The sequence below is a fragment of the Mesoplodon densirostris genome, chromosome 15 (genome assembly GCF_025265405.1).
Source record: "Mesoplodon densirostris isolate mMesDen1 chromosome 15, mMesDen1 primary haplotype, whole genome shotgun sequence".
Taxonomy (NCBI): domain Eukaryota; kingdom Metazoa; phylum Chordata; class Mammalia; order Artiodactyla; family Ziphiidae; genus Mesoplodon; species Mesoplodon densirostris.
Window position 1 is genome coordinate 27631678 of NC_082675.1, and position 13827 is coordinate 27645504.

Sequence of the window (13827 nt, forward strand, 5' to 3'; positions counted from 1 at the left end):
TCAAAGAGCCATGTCCCCTCTGGTCTGCCCTTGCCCATCCAGGGTCCTGTGTGGCCTCCAGCCAGCACTGGCTCCTCCTGGGGCCCCTGGGAACTCCCATTCTCTCCCAGAAGCTGAGCTGGATGCCAGGCTCTCTGCTCCAGACCCCCTCGTCTGCCTGGGAGCCAACTCAGTGCTCCTGAAGCCCGGGAGTGCCCATGGCAACAGGTCCAGACACTACCAGCCTCCATCAGACAGCGAAGTCCTGCCTTTTATATGCAAATGATGACCCAGTGGAACTGGGCAGGGGGCTTCACCCCGCCCCTACCCAGTGCAGACTCTGGGCCCCACAGTGTCCCTGCCTGGCTCCCCACCCCCCCACCACCACATACCACGAGAACCTGCTGGGAACCGGACTTGTCTGTGTGCCCTGCCCCCGCCAGGACGCAGAACACTGCAGCTGGTATGCTGACAATTTGGGGACCTCCTTAAACCCACCTGCAGGCTCACGCGTGCGGCCACCCACTAAGTCATGCACACACACCCCCAGAGGCACCCAGGCTGTCCTGTGGGTCCTCGCCTGCCCTGGAAAATGGATGGTAGGTGACTTGACACTCCTGACAGGTCCTTGTGCTGGGGGAGGTAGGACTCAGGCTCCTGGGGGTCAGCATTCTGGGCAGACTGCATTCCTGTCCTGAACACCTGGCAAGACCTGTGAGGCCGGGCCTGCCCTGGCTCCACAGCCTGCAGGTGCCCAGCCTCAGTACACACCAAAGTGTCTCTGTGACAGGAGTGGGGACCATGGCCGGGCCAGGACCCTGGACAGAAACACTGAGGCTGCACAGACCTGCCCCAGCCCCCAGGGCCCAGGGCAGACCCTGCTGCCCCCTGGGGACCCAGGAGAGCTGCCGTTTACCAGCACAAACATCAGGGAACAGCTGATGTGCCCTCAAAAGGTTAAAGACGGCCTTGAACTGATGAGCTGGGAACAAACTATAAAGAGAAGGACTGATCGTGGGTGATGAGGATCCTGTGGGGATTTGAAGAAAAACATGGCGGAAGCTAAACAGCAGCCGGGACGCTGTCCTCAGGCTGCAGGATGCAAACCCAAGGCAGACCTGCCAAACGGGCAGAAAAGGACACAAAGTTGTCAAGAGGGAAGGCAGGAGTGGTGGAAAATGGATCCTGGGAACAAACTTCCCTGGCACAGGAGGTCCCTGAGGGACCCCACAAATGGCCAGGAGCCATCCCCAACAGAGGCCTCCAGCAGGGCTGTCGGGCTCGGGTTGGGGTCTGAGCTTTCTGCCCAGAAAGAAGCTGAGCAGACTGAGGTCCTGTCAACCCTACCCTTTACGACTTGCTCTCCCTGGGCTCTGTGCCCCAGCCTCCAGGCTGCTGTCCCTCCGCAGGGCAGGAAGGAGGCCGCCTGGCCTGGCCCGCACCGGACACGCCCAAGGCGGCACTGAGGAGGGTCCACGTTGCCACCAAGCTGCCCACATCCCAGAGGGGCTGGATGTCATCCATGCACAGATGTCAGCTGCAGGACCCTGCTGCCCAGCTATCATCTCTTGTTTGCAGAAGCTCTTCTACGGCGAGGACCAGCTGACAGCTTTGTTAACAGGGTGCTTCCCTTTCTTCCTTAACTTGGGATCTTGAAAGAGTAAACCCAGCTCTGTACTGTCTTAAGGAAACATCGTGCAAAGTTCCCGGGCTGTCAGAGACGATTTGCCACCTCAGGCCTCAGTGTCCCCATCTGCACACTCGGTGTCCCGCAGGCACTGCGGCCCAGGGCCCATGGGTGCAGGGGTCACAGGGCGCCAGCCTCTCCCTGCAGGGCACAGAGCAAAGGCCCCAGAGGACTGGCTGGAAGCCCACTCAGAAGCCTCGTTATCTTGCAAAATGCAGAGAGCAGCAAGTACATTCAGACGAATGAATGGCCTAATTAGGATTTCACGGAGAATAAAAATATTTTGAAAAGAAAAAGTTTAACTAAAGGCATATTTGAAATACCAAACTCATCAATTGCAAATGACAACCTGGCAAGATGTGCCGGGGGGGGGGGGGGGGGGGGGGGTGTGTCTCCTTCTCCCCACCTGACAATGGGCATCCTTCCCTGTGGGTGAAAGAAACTGGGCCTCAGCCTCCCCAAATCAGAGCTGCAGGGGGGGTGTCCTGGCCAAACAAGACCTAACTCAGGGCGGAGCTGACGACTCTGGGTGCCCCGGTGGAAGGTCACGCAGGGACGGGGACGGATGCCCAGGGCCTGGGGAAGAAAGGCCCCTCAGCAGCCTGACAGTCCAGTCCAGGCAGGAGAACAAAGCAGAGCAAGCCAGGAAACAGCCAGAAGCTTACTGTGGCTGGCGTGCCAGGGAGAGGCCCCAGGGGCGAGCTGAGGGGCAGGGGCTGCTCCAAGAGCCACTAGGCCAGTGGCCACCTCAGGCTTGCACAAACCACCCAGCACGGCTGGCATGGCACCGTCCCTCCTGGTGGCCTGGGCCCCGCAGCGCAGTGACACCACCAGCCGTGAGGCACCCTGAGCAAGGAATGGCACAGCCAGAAGCTGGCATGGCTCTTGCACCATAACACAGCGGCCAGCACGAACTGCCACCTGTGCTGAGCCCCACAGGGCGAGCAGAGCCAGGTCTGAACCCAAGTTCAGCCTCGTAGAATGTTATTCCTGAGAAGCATGTGCTCCGGAGTGCGAAGGGGCTGGGGGCATCCCTGGGGCCGTGGTCTTCGCTCCTGCCTCTCACGTTGAGCCCCCCCACCCGGGGAATGACCCACGAGTCCAATCACAGAGACCCCTCGATTCCTGGCTGAGGGCCGCCCACAGGTGAGGGCCAGCACCTGGCTCTCTGGCAACGCAGGCAAGATGCTTGCGAGGCAGATGGACTGGCTGACCCGCCCCGAACTGAGACACAAACAGGCATGCGTGTGCCTGGCCCAGTGGTGCTGCCACTGGAGGCCCTGGGGGTGCCAAGCCCGCGACCCTAGAGGAAGAGGCCCGTTCACCCCCCACAGCATGACAAAGCCACTCGGGCGTGGGACAGCCCATGCCCTCCCAGCCACAGGGAGTCACGCATTCAGAGGCCGGATGCTGCAAAGGGGCCCAGATCACTGTGGGGGCTTCTGAGGGGCCTTCCCACAGCAGGGACCTGTTCTCAGTAACCAAGGAGGCTCAGAGGGGCTGGAGACCTGGGGAAACCAGACCGGGATGCACACGTGCACAGGCCAGCACACCGAAGGTCCCGGGGAGGAGGCCCCAACTGCGTGGACCAACCTGCATCTGCAGGGCAAGCGCGAAGCCGCCCGTGACTTTTCAGAACAGAGGCTGGTCAAGGGGAGGCTCCGACCTGATCTACTAACGGGGCCACAGGCACCTCGAACCTGAGGATGCGGCATGTCACATTTATAGTTCCTGGTGATAGAAAACATCAGTCAAGAAACTGTTCAGATACAACCATATCAACACAGTTCAGCCCTTGCCTCACATTTATGTCAAAGTAAATTCTAGACAGATGAAATCTCAAGAGTAGACGCTGACCTGGAAACACCGACAGGAGAAGACGGATGTGTGTTTATCTGGCCACGTGCTAGACAACGTGTGGAACAACAGAAGAATTGAAGGAGGAAGAATTCCACAGATTCCACACAAAACGTGAAAAATTTGAACAAGTTTTGAACACGAAAGCCATCATAAGCAAAAATTAAAAGGCTGAAGAAAGACGGATGAAGGCAGAACCGACTCTGCGCAGCTGCGACCCCAAGAGGCCCCACAGGGGCCACGGCCACAGAGGCACAGTCTCCTTCAGCCCGGGCGAGGCTGGTGGAACCAGTGCCCGCGAGGCTGTGCAAAGTGCCTGCGGCAGACACGAAGAGTCTGTTACCAGACTCGAGAAGTGCAGGAGATGCGGTAACAGGAAGAGGCAGAGAAAGAGGGACAGAGAGAAACAGGGAGAAAATGAGGAGCACGAGGGAGGAAGGAGAAACAGGGACAGGGAAAGAGCAGCAAGGGCAGGCACAGCAGGCGAGGCGGTGGGCAGCCTCCCACAGACCTTATTACCTGCCATTTGGTGTCTGGTTGGCCTGCCAATCTGAGGCACGGTGGTCCACCAGAAGTTTAGGGGGGTGGGGGCCAGCCCCTGCCACCCTAGGCCCCAGATGCCATGCCACCTGTGCCACCAGCAACACCACGACCCAAGGCCTGGTGCTCTGGCCCAGCAAGCCCTGGACACAGGCTGAGCCTCTTCATCCCAATCCACAAGCCCCCATGTGGCCCAGCAGTCTGGCCACTGAGATGCTTGGCCAGACCTTGGTCCTCCCACCTGCCTGGCTGGCAGGTTGCCACACCCGAGGTCCTGTGGAACACAAGAGGAAGGAGCGGGCCCCCTGCCCTCTCCTGTCTTACAGCCCTCAGCACAGGACACTCAGGCGTCTGGAGGCTCCTGAGTCTGTAGCCACTGCCTTCTCACCACCACCACCCAAGTGAGGTGCTGGCTGGGCCAGGCTGTCCACGCTGGACACCCAGGGACACCGAGAATCCACAGGGCTGGGTGGGCTGAGCCTCCCACGGAGACGGGGCTGGGCGGGGCAGGGGCAGAGGGCCAGGCTGGGGCCTGGGCTCCCACACTGGGGCAGCACAAGTGGCCACCACACTGCAAATCAGGCAACACAGCAAACTGACAGAGTGGTACCAGCAGGGCTCACTTCCCACCGCACAGGGTCCTGGGGGCCACAGGGACCACTCAGCCTCCGTCCCTGCTACACTTCCCAGGCACCATGCCTCGTGCCCCTGGAGCTGTGATGAGCAGAGGAGCCCACGCAGCAGGGCCAGCACCAGCGCCCTCGCCATGATCACAGCAGTCACGGCCCCTCCCCACTCCAACGGTGGCCCAGGGTGCCTGTGTGTGCCAGAGGCCATCTGGCCCTTTCAGACAAAGCCTCCTCCCGGCCTCAGTGCCCTCCTCCAGGAGCCGCAGCGTGTGGGCCCATTGCCTGTCCTGGCTGGCAGCTCCAACCTCCCTGGTGCAGCAGAGACTACCCTGAGCTGGGAGTGAATCTGACGGCCTGTGCAACACCAATCACCGCCGTGCCAGGCATCCAAGTCAAGGAGGGTGCGGACCAGTCCAGCTAATGTCCTGGTGGGTTGTCCCCAGTGCAAGCTTGTCCCTCAAGCCAGACGTCCCTCAAGCTGGTATCTGTGGTCCATACCCAGGCCATGGGTGAATTCAAGTAGGGGTGGCAGGAGGCCCCATGTCCAGCCTTGTCCAGCCTTGTCCAGCCCAGGGCCCTGTGCCCACCCGGGTTGAGGCTGGCCAGAAGCACACACCACTCAAGCCACAGTCCATCCCTCCATGGACCACACCCACCGGCCCACCACCCGTGTGAGGGGACATCCCTGGAGGAGGTCAGCATGTCCAGACACCCATCTGGCTGGCTCCACATCCTACAGGGAACCAGAGGGCACCTGGTGAAGCCAACCAGTGGGGTTAAGTCCCTTCTGCATGGGGCCAGAGCCCCAGCTGGGCACTGTCATCCCTGACCCAAGGGCGTCTGGTGGTGCTCCAACACAGACTCGCTCCCACACGACCGTGCGTGTTCTCACCCCTACCCCACTGGCACTGTCATGTCTACAGTTTGCATCAGCTGCCATGGTCCCTCCTGGGCGTTTCTTACGCTGCTGACTATTCTTCAAAACCCTGACCATTTTGAGCCGATGATAACGTCTCCCTTCTCCAGAGGTTGGGTGTGCCCTGTTGTGATAAACTCCCACACCAGAATCCCACTGGCCTGTTCAGGGGGTCATGGCCCCCAGGGGTCTGCCCCCCTCACCTGCCCTGGGGCACAGGCTGCCTGCCTCTCCTGAGGCTCCCCGAGGCCAGCCCCCATCCATGTCCCTCCTAGGCCAGCAGCCAGCCTCCCAATCCCGGACGAAGGACCATGAAGCTTCCTGTCTCGGCCAGTGGTCTGGGGACGCGTTCCCTCTCCTTGTGTCTAGGTCTGGGGATGTTGCCAAAGTGTTTGTGTTGTAAAAATGAAAAACAGGGCACCACAGACAGGCTGGAGGCCACCTCCGGGAGATCACAGTGGCAGAAGCTCTCTCCCTTTGGCTCTGCAGTGTTTACCAGGTTGTTCCAAGCTTCTGTCCAACCTTCCTTTGTAGACATGGCTCATTTGCGGGCCTGCGGGTGGGTCTCTCTGCCTCACAGTAGCCCCTTCATCACGGGGAGGGGCTTCAAGTCAGGGTGGGATCATGGGGGGAGATCAAGATGCCAGGGCCAGAGGCAAGGAAGAACGGGGAGCTCAAGCCAGGCGTGTGTGTGCACGCGTGTACACGTGTGTGCGTGAGCACCTGGGAGGGGAGGCGTGGTTGGGAGTCTGCCCACCCGCTGCACCCTCCCTACCCACAGCAGGAACTGCTGCTCCCACCCTGAGGTCCGAGGCTCAGGGATCAGCTTTTGCTTAGAATGTGATGCTTCTGAGGCACGTCTGCTTTTGGCTTAAACATTCACATAGACCTTGTCCCATGGAGAACCACATGCCTTTATCAGTCGTGATAACCGCCAGCCTCTCCCCAGTGCTGGCTGTGCCCCATCATCTCGGTGACTCTCACTAGGGGCCTGGGGTCAGCCCAGGACACCATTTTACAGATGGGAAAACCAGGCCCAGGCAAGGCAGCGCTGGGGCAGGATTTGAACTCAGGTCTTCCTGCCCCTAGGACACACTCCCCCCAATCCAGCCACAGGAAGAATGTGGCTCCCGCCTCGTGGGACTCCAGCAGGCCAATAACTCCACAAATTCAGAGGAGGGCCGAGAGTCAATGCCAGTGTGGGGGGTGGGAGGGCATCTGCAGGGCTGCAGGTGGGGAGGGGGCCTGAAGGAGCTTCCTGCAGGAGGGTGGGAGCAGGGGGGCAGGGAGGGTCTGGGGATGCAGGGTGGTGGTGGGACGTGAGGTGGGGTCTGTGTCCCCAGGGCGCCTCATCTCAGCAGCACTGTACAGATGGGAGGTGGGGGGAACAGAACCTCATAAGAGCCCTGGGGCCGTGGACAGACAGATGGACAGGTCTGAGATACGAAGGTAGAAGCATTGATGGGATTTGTGCCGAGAGGGTGGGAGTACCTGTCTCAGGGAGCCCTTTCTAGCATCCCTCAGAGCTGGTCCTGGCCAAGGACCCTGCGCCAAGAGCCTCGGGGTCAAGGGACCCACCCCCAGCCTTGAAAAGGCCTGCTGTGTCCCCGACTGGGGCAGGAGGCCTCTGCAAGCGCTGGCCAAGAGCCAGAACAGCACAGACCACAGATGTCTGACACAACGAGGCAGCCCCCATGCGCACAAACCAAGTCCGGCGGAGGGACAGGGCCCAGGCTGGGGGGATGCTGGGCAGGCAGCTCAGGGCCGCAGTGGGTGGTGAGGAGCCCGGGTGAGGGTCAGGCCGGCCTGACTGAGAGCTCGCTCTGCACTCGAGCCTTGAGTCCTGCTCCACCACAGCAAATCCTGACGTGCCCTCCCAGGCCGCTGGTCACTCTGGGCACATCTTGAAAAGGCGCCACTTTGGCTGCACCCTTGTTTTACAGAGGACACTGAGGTAGAGAGAGGCACAGCCCTGCGCTGAGTGGCAGACGCAGAGACCTTGCCCGGACCCCTGGGCAGTGGCAAGATGGCCTATGGGGGCCAGGGAGGCACCTAGGGCACATGCCTGAAGGAGGACCCCACCTCCACGGTCCCTGCTGGAGCCTGTGCTCAACAACCCTGCCACCCAGCCCTCGGCCTCCCTCTGCTGTACCGAGGCGGTGAGGGCACAGGGTACTGAGGGGCGTTGCCCAGGGTCCTTGCCCCTCTCCAGCTCCCCACCCTGAACAGGGGGCCTGGAGAAAGCAGAACTCCAGCCTCCCAGCGGATGCCTTGGCGGGTGCCTCGGAAAGGGTCCCCACCTCTGGGGGAGGCTGGGTGGAGCCAGTCTTGCTGGCCATGGCAGTCCTGGGTGCCCTCTGGTGGCTGCACTCAGCTTGTTGCTGCTTTGCTAGAGGCCGCTGGCCCCTCAGGGTCCACTGGGGCAGTGGTAAGCGCTGTGCCTCACACACACACAGTCCGGGCTGGGGGCCCTGTAGGTGATGTGGATGTCCACCAGCTCTGGGCTCTTCTTTCCGACCTGTGAAATAGGCTGAGCTGTGCAGCTCTCCCATTCAGGAAGCCACAGGAAGGAATTCCTGACCCTGAGTCTCTCTTGGTTACTCTCTGATTCCGGGGCTCCTGCAGAGTGGCCGAGACCTCATCCTAGTCTTGATGGAAGCTGGCAGCAAGGGAACAGGTGCCTTCCCCGACCCGAGCCACTGCTGGGGAAAGTCCCAGAACCCCTCGCTGCCTCCCTGGCATCCCACAGCACCCCAGCTCTGCCCCCTCCCTCCCTCTGCTGATGCCAGCCCAGGGCAAATGCTAGGGGCTGGCCGAGGCTCTGTTGGGCCTGGTGTCCCCACCCCTCTCTGCGCTACAGTTCTTGGCTCCTCTTGGAAGTGCAGGATCCCACTGCTCGTGGTCCCAGGCCTGTCTCCTGGGATGAAGGGGAGTGAACCCACCTGAGTCCTTGTGCAGCACAAAGAGGGATGGAGGCGCAGCCCCCGTGGAAACTGGGAGGTGCAAAGGGACCCCTGAGGGGCCACCCTGGGGGAGGCACACAGCCCAGATTGGGGGGCAGCTCTAACCTGGCAGGACTGAGGGCTGGCCCAGCTCACCCAGGAAGCACCTGGTCAACAGGCACCTGTGCCCATGATGAGAGTTGGGTGAGGGCTGGCCGGGTTGTGCTTATGTGACCTCCTCCCCAGGCCAGGACCAGAGTCCTGAGCACAGCAAGTGCTCTGTGCCCAGTCCTATGCTGGGTGCCAGTGGACCTCAGAGTTGGGGGCATGGGGCGGCAGGGAACAGACAGGGTACTGTGGATGGGACAGGGCAAGGCTGGGGGAAAGCACGAGTGCCCAATTCACAGCCCCACACGCTGTGGCCAGACCCCAGGTCCAGACCACCTGCTCGGGAACTGACTGCTGTGGGTCCAGCACTGTCCCAGGTCCAGATACACTGAGCCCAGGACAGGTGGGACCTGCTTGGGGTGGGCAGACCTCTGGCAGCCTGGACCTGGAAGTGGAGGTTCCCAGTGCAGCCCTGTGTGTGTCCTCATGGGCGAGGTTGCCCCACAGGTGCTAAGCCGGTCACCATCCAATCCCCTGGGTTCATAAACCCTGACCTGGTGTGTGCCCTGCTCGGTGACTCGGGAAAGGGGTGTGAGTGAGGGGTTATACAATGAATCGATCCTAAAGAATGAAATCCTTGGAGCAGTTCTTTTCTTTTCCTTGTTCCTAAACACGCCTGGGTCTAAAGGGAAAGGCCGCTGGAGTCCCCGAGTTCCGTTTCCACTGGGACACGTTATGCAGACGTTAGAAACGGTGACATATTGTAATAACCCAATATTTAATTATTTAAGATTAAAATAGGAAGGCTGGGGATCTCCAGCTGCCCGCCCAGAGTAACACCACGGCAAACTTGGGCCGAGTCCCACTACGAGTGGAGGGGACACGCCTCAGCCAGGGGACAGGGCGCAGGGGTGGCGAGGAGGGGGACCCAGGTTGGGGCTCCGGGCAGAAACCCCAGGCAGCTTTCCCTCCCTCGTCCTCTGGGCGGCGGGAGCAGCGCGGCGCCGGGACATCCTTCGGCCAGGCCGTGCCGGTGCTTCCCGGCGGCGCGCCGCCCCAGGAAAGTTCCCCTGCCCCGGGCCCCTCCGGCCGATGGAAAGTTTCCGTGGCTGCGCGGCGCCAGCTCCAGGCACCCGGTCGAACAGGGGGAGGACACGGCTCATGTTGGGCCGAGGCTTGAGGGGCGCGCGGACCGAGGCGCACGGCCGGTCAGGCAGGACCCGAGGCTGCGCACAAAGGGACCCGCCCCCGTCGGTCCGGGGTCTTGCGCACCGCGGCGCGGGATCGGTGCGGGTGGAGCAGAGCCGGGCTGAACCCCCGGCCTTGACCCCTGCCCGGACCTCGATTCGGGCCCCTGCCCATCCCGCAGCCCCGATCCCGGCCCCGACCCCGGTCCCCGGCCCGAGCCTACCTGGAGCACGGCGTGGGCGGCGCCGCAGCGCGGCCCCCGCCCCAGACGGGCGTCCCCGGGTCCCTCGGCGCGCAGCGTCCCCAGGCGGGCGCAAGTGACTGTCCCGGGGCCTCCGCTCGCGCCGGTGCAGGACTCACGCCCCGAGCCCAGCGCAGCCCGAGCCAGCCCTCCGCCCCTCTCGCGGCCCGTGCGCAAAGAGGGCCTGCCGGCGCGGCGACAGTCGCCCCGCCCCGCCGCCGCCAGTGTTTCCATTGGTCGGGAGGCCCGGCAGCCGGCACCGATTGGACGGGCGCGAGGAGACACCGGCTTGCCATTGGGCGCTCCGGCTGTCCGTCTCTACCGACCACGGCCCCTCGTGGAGTAGCGGAGGGCCGGGCACCTGCCGGGACCTCTGCGGCTGAAGCCCGGGCCGCGGCCCGCCTTTTCCGGCGGGTCGCCCCCTCCCGGTCGCCTTCGAGGACGTTCTCGGACTGTCCGGCCCGAGTGGGGAAGGGAGCAGGCCCGGTGCCCCATCACCGGACTCGGGCCGGGTCGCCTCTATCACTACCCCCAGTTCCCAGGTATCCTGCTCCAGCGCCTGCTGTTGGCCCGGCGCTGGGCGCCACGCCCTCCCTTCAGCGTCAGTTGTATTCCCCACAATCCGCGAGGGAGCGTTCTGCTGCTCTCCCATTTTACAGACGGGAAACCGAGGCTCAGAGAGGTTCTCACTAGCTTTACGTCACCGGGGCTCCAACCCAGTCCATCTGACTCCGGGGCCCGGGCGCTCTCCCACCCTCATTGCCCCAGGGTTCCCACTGTAGAGGCCGGAGTGGGTGGGGCTGGCAGTTTTTCAAGGGTAGAAAGGGACCCCTCGGTGAACAGCGGTTTTCCTCCTCGGTCAGGGATGACTCGACAGACACCGTGGGCTCAGCCCATCCTGCAGGGCCCCAGGGACTGGCCTCCCTCACGCGGCTCACCGAAAGGCCACAGGTCTGGGCCTGGGGAGGAGAAGTTTGTGTGTTCATTTCCCCCACTTTCTGGTGTCCATTTCCTCCACCCTACCTGGGGTCATGCAGGATCCCTGTGGGGCTCAGCCACCCGAGTTGGGTTTAGCACAGGTTACATTTCCCTGCCAGGTGGAGAGCAGCCACCTGGTCCCTGCAGTGACACAGGGCACACACATGACCACAAATGGGACCACAACCCTAGGCCAGCTCCAGGTAACTTTGGGGTGCAGGGGGCACCAGTGTGGATGCTGTCCACTGGGGCTTGTTTCAGGGGGTCCCTGACCAGTGACCCTGGCTCGTGCGTGGTTCTAAGCCGTTCTTGCTCTGGTTGCACCTGGAGATGACCAGATCCTCAGCTCACCATATTCCCCAAGGCTGCACAGAGCCACATGGCCCACCACAGTGCTAATTGGGGGGGCCGGAGGGGGGAGAGACATTCATGTCTTATCCACCCACATCAGGGGTCCACTGTGTTCACCCAAAATTTCCTTGGTCAGAACAAAGAAATGGAAATGATTTGGGGCCAGAATTCACCACTGGTACCACATTGGGTTCCCCTGTACCCTGGCATACATGACAAATCAACCCCTAGCAGCCATTCAGAGCCAGGCAGCCACAGCCAACTGACTGGAATTGGCACTGGAGGTGTCACCAGCATTAGAAGTGACAGCCATTTGGCACCCTGGCACAGGGATATTGCTTGAAGCTCTGGGCGGGCAGAATGAAGGGTCCCTCTCCAGAGCATGGCAGACCCTTTCCTATATTTAGGAGTGGATTTAATTAGCCCAAAGTTCTCTGTGGATCTCTCCAAGGGCATTGGGCCCTGGTTCTCCTGCAGCCCCTCCTCTCACAATGACCTTGTGGCCCAGCACCACCCCTTTCCCACACACTTGCTGATGGTGGCAAGAGGGGCTGGACAGACCTCTGCTGAGAGGGCAAAGGGGAGAATTGTGCACCAAAATCGGCCCAAGTGAGGACTCCCTCCATCCCCCCTCATCCCTACCTCCCCCACTCCTGACAGGCTTTCAGAGACCTGTCTGCCGTCAAGCTGGTTCACCAGCTGCATGGAGGGTCGGGACAGGCAGTGCCAGTTCCACGAAGACCCACCATGACCCAGGCTGCAGATGGGGGTCAGAAACAGAGTGCAGGGGAGATGGTCTCTACCCCGAGACCACTGCCATAGGGCCCAGTAGCCTGGTCTCCTCCGTTTCGACCTCTCTACCTGGCTTCTGGCCAACTCTGTAGGGACATACCTGGAGCATGTGAGGAAAGCTGCAGGGAGAAAAAGGTTTCAGCCAGATACTAGGAGGAACTTCCCAACAGTTGCAGATGCATTAGATCAAAAGGGTGACCACACAAGGTAATGAGTTCCCCATCTAAGGATGTATCTATGTATGTATTTATGTATTTTTTTTTTAGATTTTTTTTTGACATGGACCATTTTTAAAGTCTATTGAATTTGTTAGCTCCCTGACCAGGGATCGAACCTGCACCCCCTGCATTGGAAGGTGAAGTCTTAACCACTGGACCACCAGGGAAGCCCCTGGATGTATGTATTTAGAGGTGGGGTAGCAGTGAACCCCTTGTAGTCCTGGGACCACCCCCACCCAGATGCATCTCATTGGGCAATGGCAAAGTGGAATTTAAACCTCCACGGAACCCAAGCATGGCTGCATCCCCCTTTGCAGGTAATGGGAAGGCACTGCTCAGGAGGGCTTGACCAGTCTGTGTCCCACCCCTCTAAGGCATTGGCCCAGTGATTTGGGGCAGACCACTGCAGCTGCTGCCCCACCCCCCAGGGCATGGTCACTCGCCTCCAAGTCCCCCAGGTCCTGCTTATTCAATACTACTACCTCTTGGCTGGGCTGCATGATCCAGCTGCCAGGAGGGGAATCACTGGCACCCACCCAGCATGACTCTTGCCAGATGGCAGGAGGGAGGACTGAGTGTCTCACTGGGTCTGCTGCCTGCTGGCCAGGAGTCCTTGGACGTTGGGAGTCCTTGGCTTCCGTACCTGTAAAGGGCTTTTGTTGAGTTCCAGGAGGAACATAGATGAGATGGCAAGAGAGTGGGGTAGAGTGGGCCTTTGGGGGTGTCATGCAAGTTTGGGTTTTACTCTTGCCTGTGTTTACTACCAGCCAGGCCCTTGCCCTCTCTGAGCCCCAGTTTTCACAGGGCATCAGTGCTCCAAGGAAGGATCAGGGCACCTACAACCTCAACGCAGGGCTGTGGAGCTAATCCAGCCACTGCTACTTGCCACCTTCTTTTGACTTCAAGCAAGTGACATACATAAGTGCTCTGAGCCTCGATGTTTGCATCTGTAAAATGGGATAAATGAGAGCTGTGTCCTGCAACTCTGGGTTTAGAGCACTTAGCACATTGTTATTAACCTTAATAAAACTATTTGCTGGGCTTCCCTGGTGGCGCAGTGGTTGAGAGTCCGCCTGCCGATGCAGGGGACATGGGTTCGTGCCCCGGTCCAGGAAGATCCCACATGCCGCGGAGCGGCTGGGCCCATGAGCCATGGCCGCGGGGCCTGCGCGTCCGGAGCCTGTGCTCCGCAACGGGAGAGGCCACAACAGTGAGAGGCCCGCGTACAGCAAAAAAAAAAACAAAACAAAACAAAAACAAAAACAAAAACTATTTGCTGAGGGCCCACTTTGGAGAGAGCCCTGGGCCTCTGACTCCCCACTTTCTCTGCACTCAGACCCCAGACACAGCCCAGAGGCCAATGTGTGCAGGGAGCCCAGTGAACGACTCTGTCCTCTTGCA

At 60.9% G+C, this 13827-nt stretch overlaps 1 protein-coding gene across 2 annotated transcripts in view; it reads right to left on the minus strand.

Moving 5' to 3' along the window:
* The window catches only part of ARVCF (ARVCF delta catenin family member), a 35991-nt gene extending 25762 nt beyond the window's left edge, over window positions 1–10229 (minus strand). For both annotated transcript variants that reach the window (XM_060118993.1, XM_060118992.1), the window contains exon 1: window positions 10070–10229. The gene's annotated coding sequence lies outside the window, so the exon portion shown is untranslated. The remainder of the gene's footprint in view (window positions 1–10069) is intronic.
* Window positions 10230–13827: the final 3598 nt, after the last annotated feature.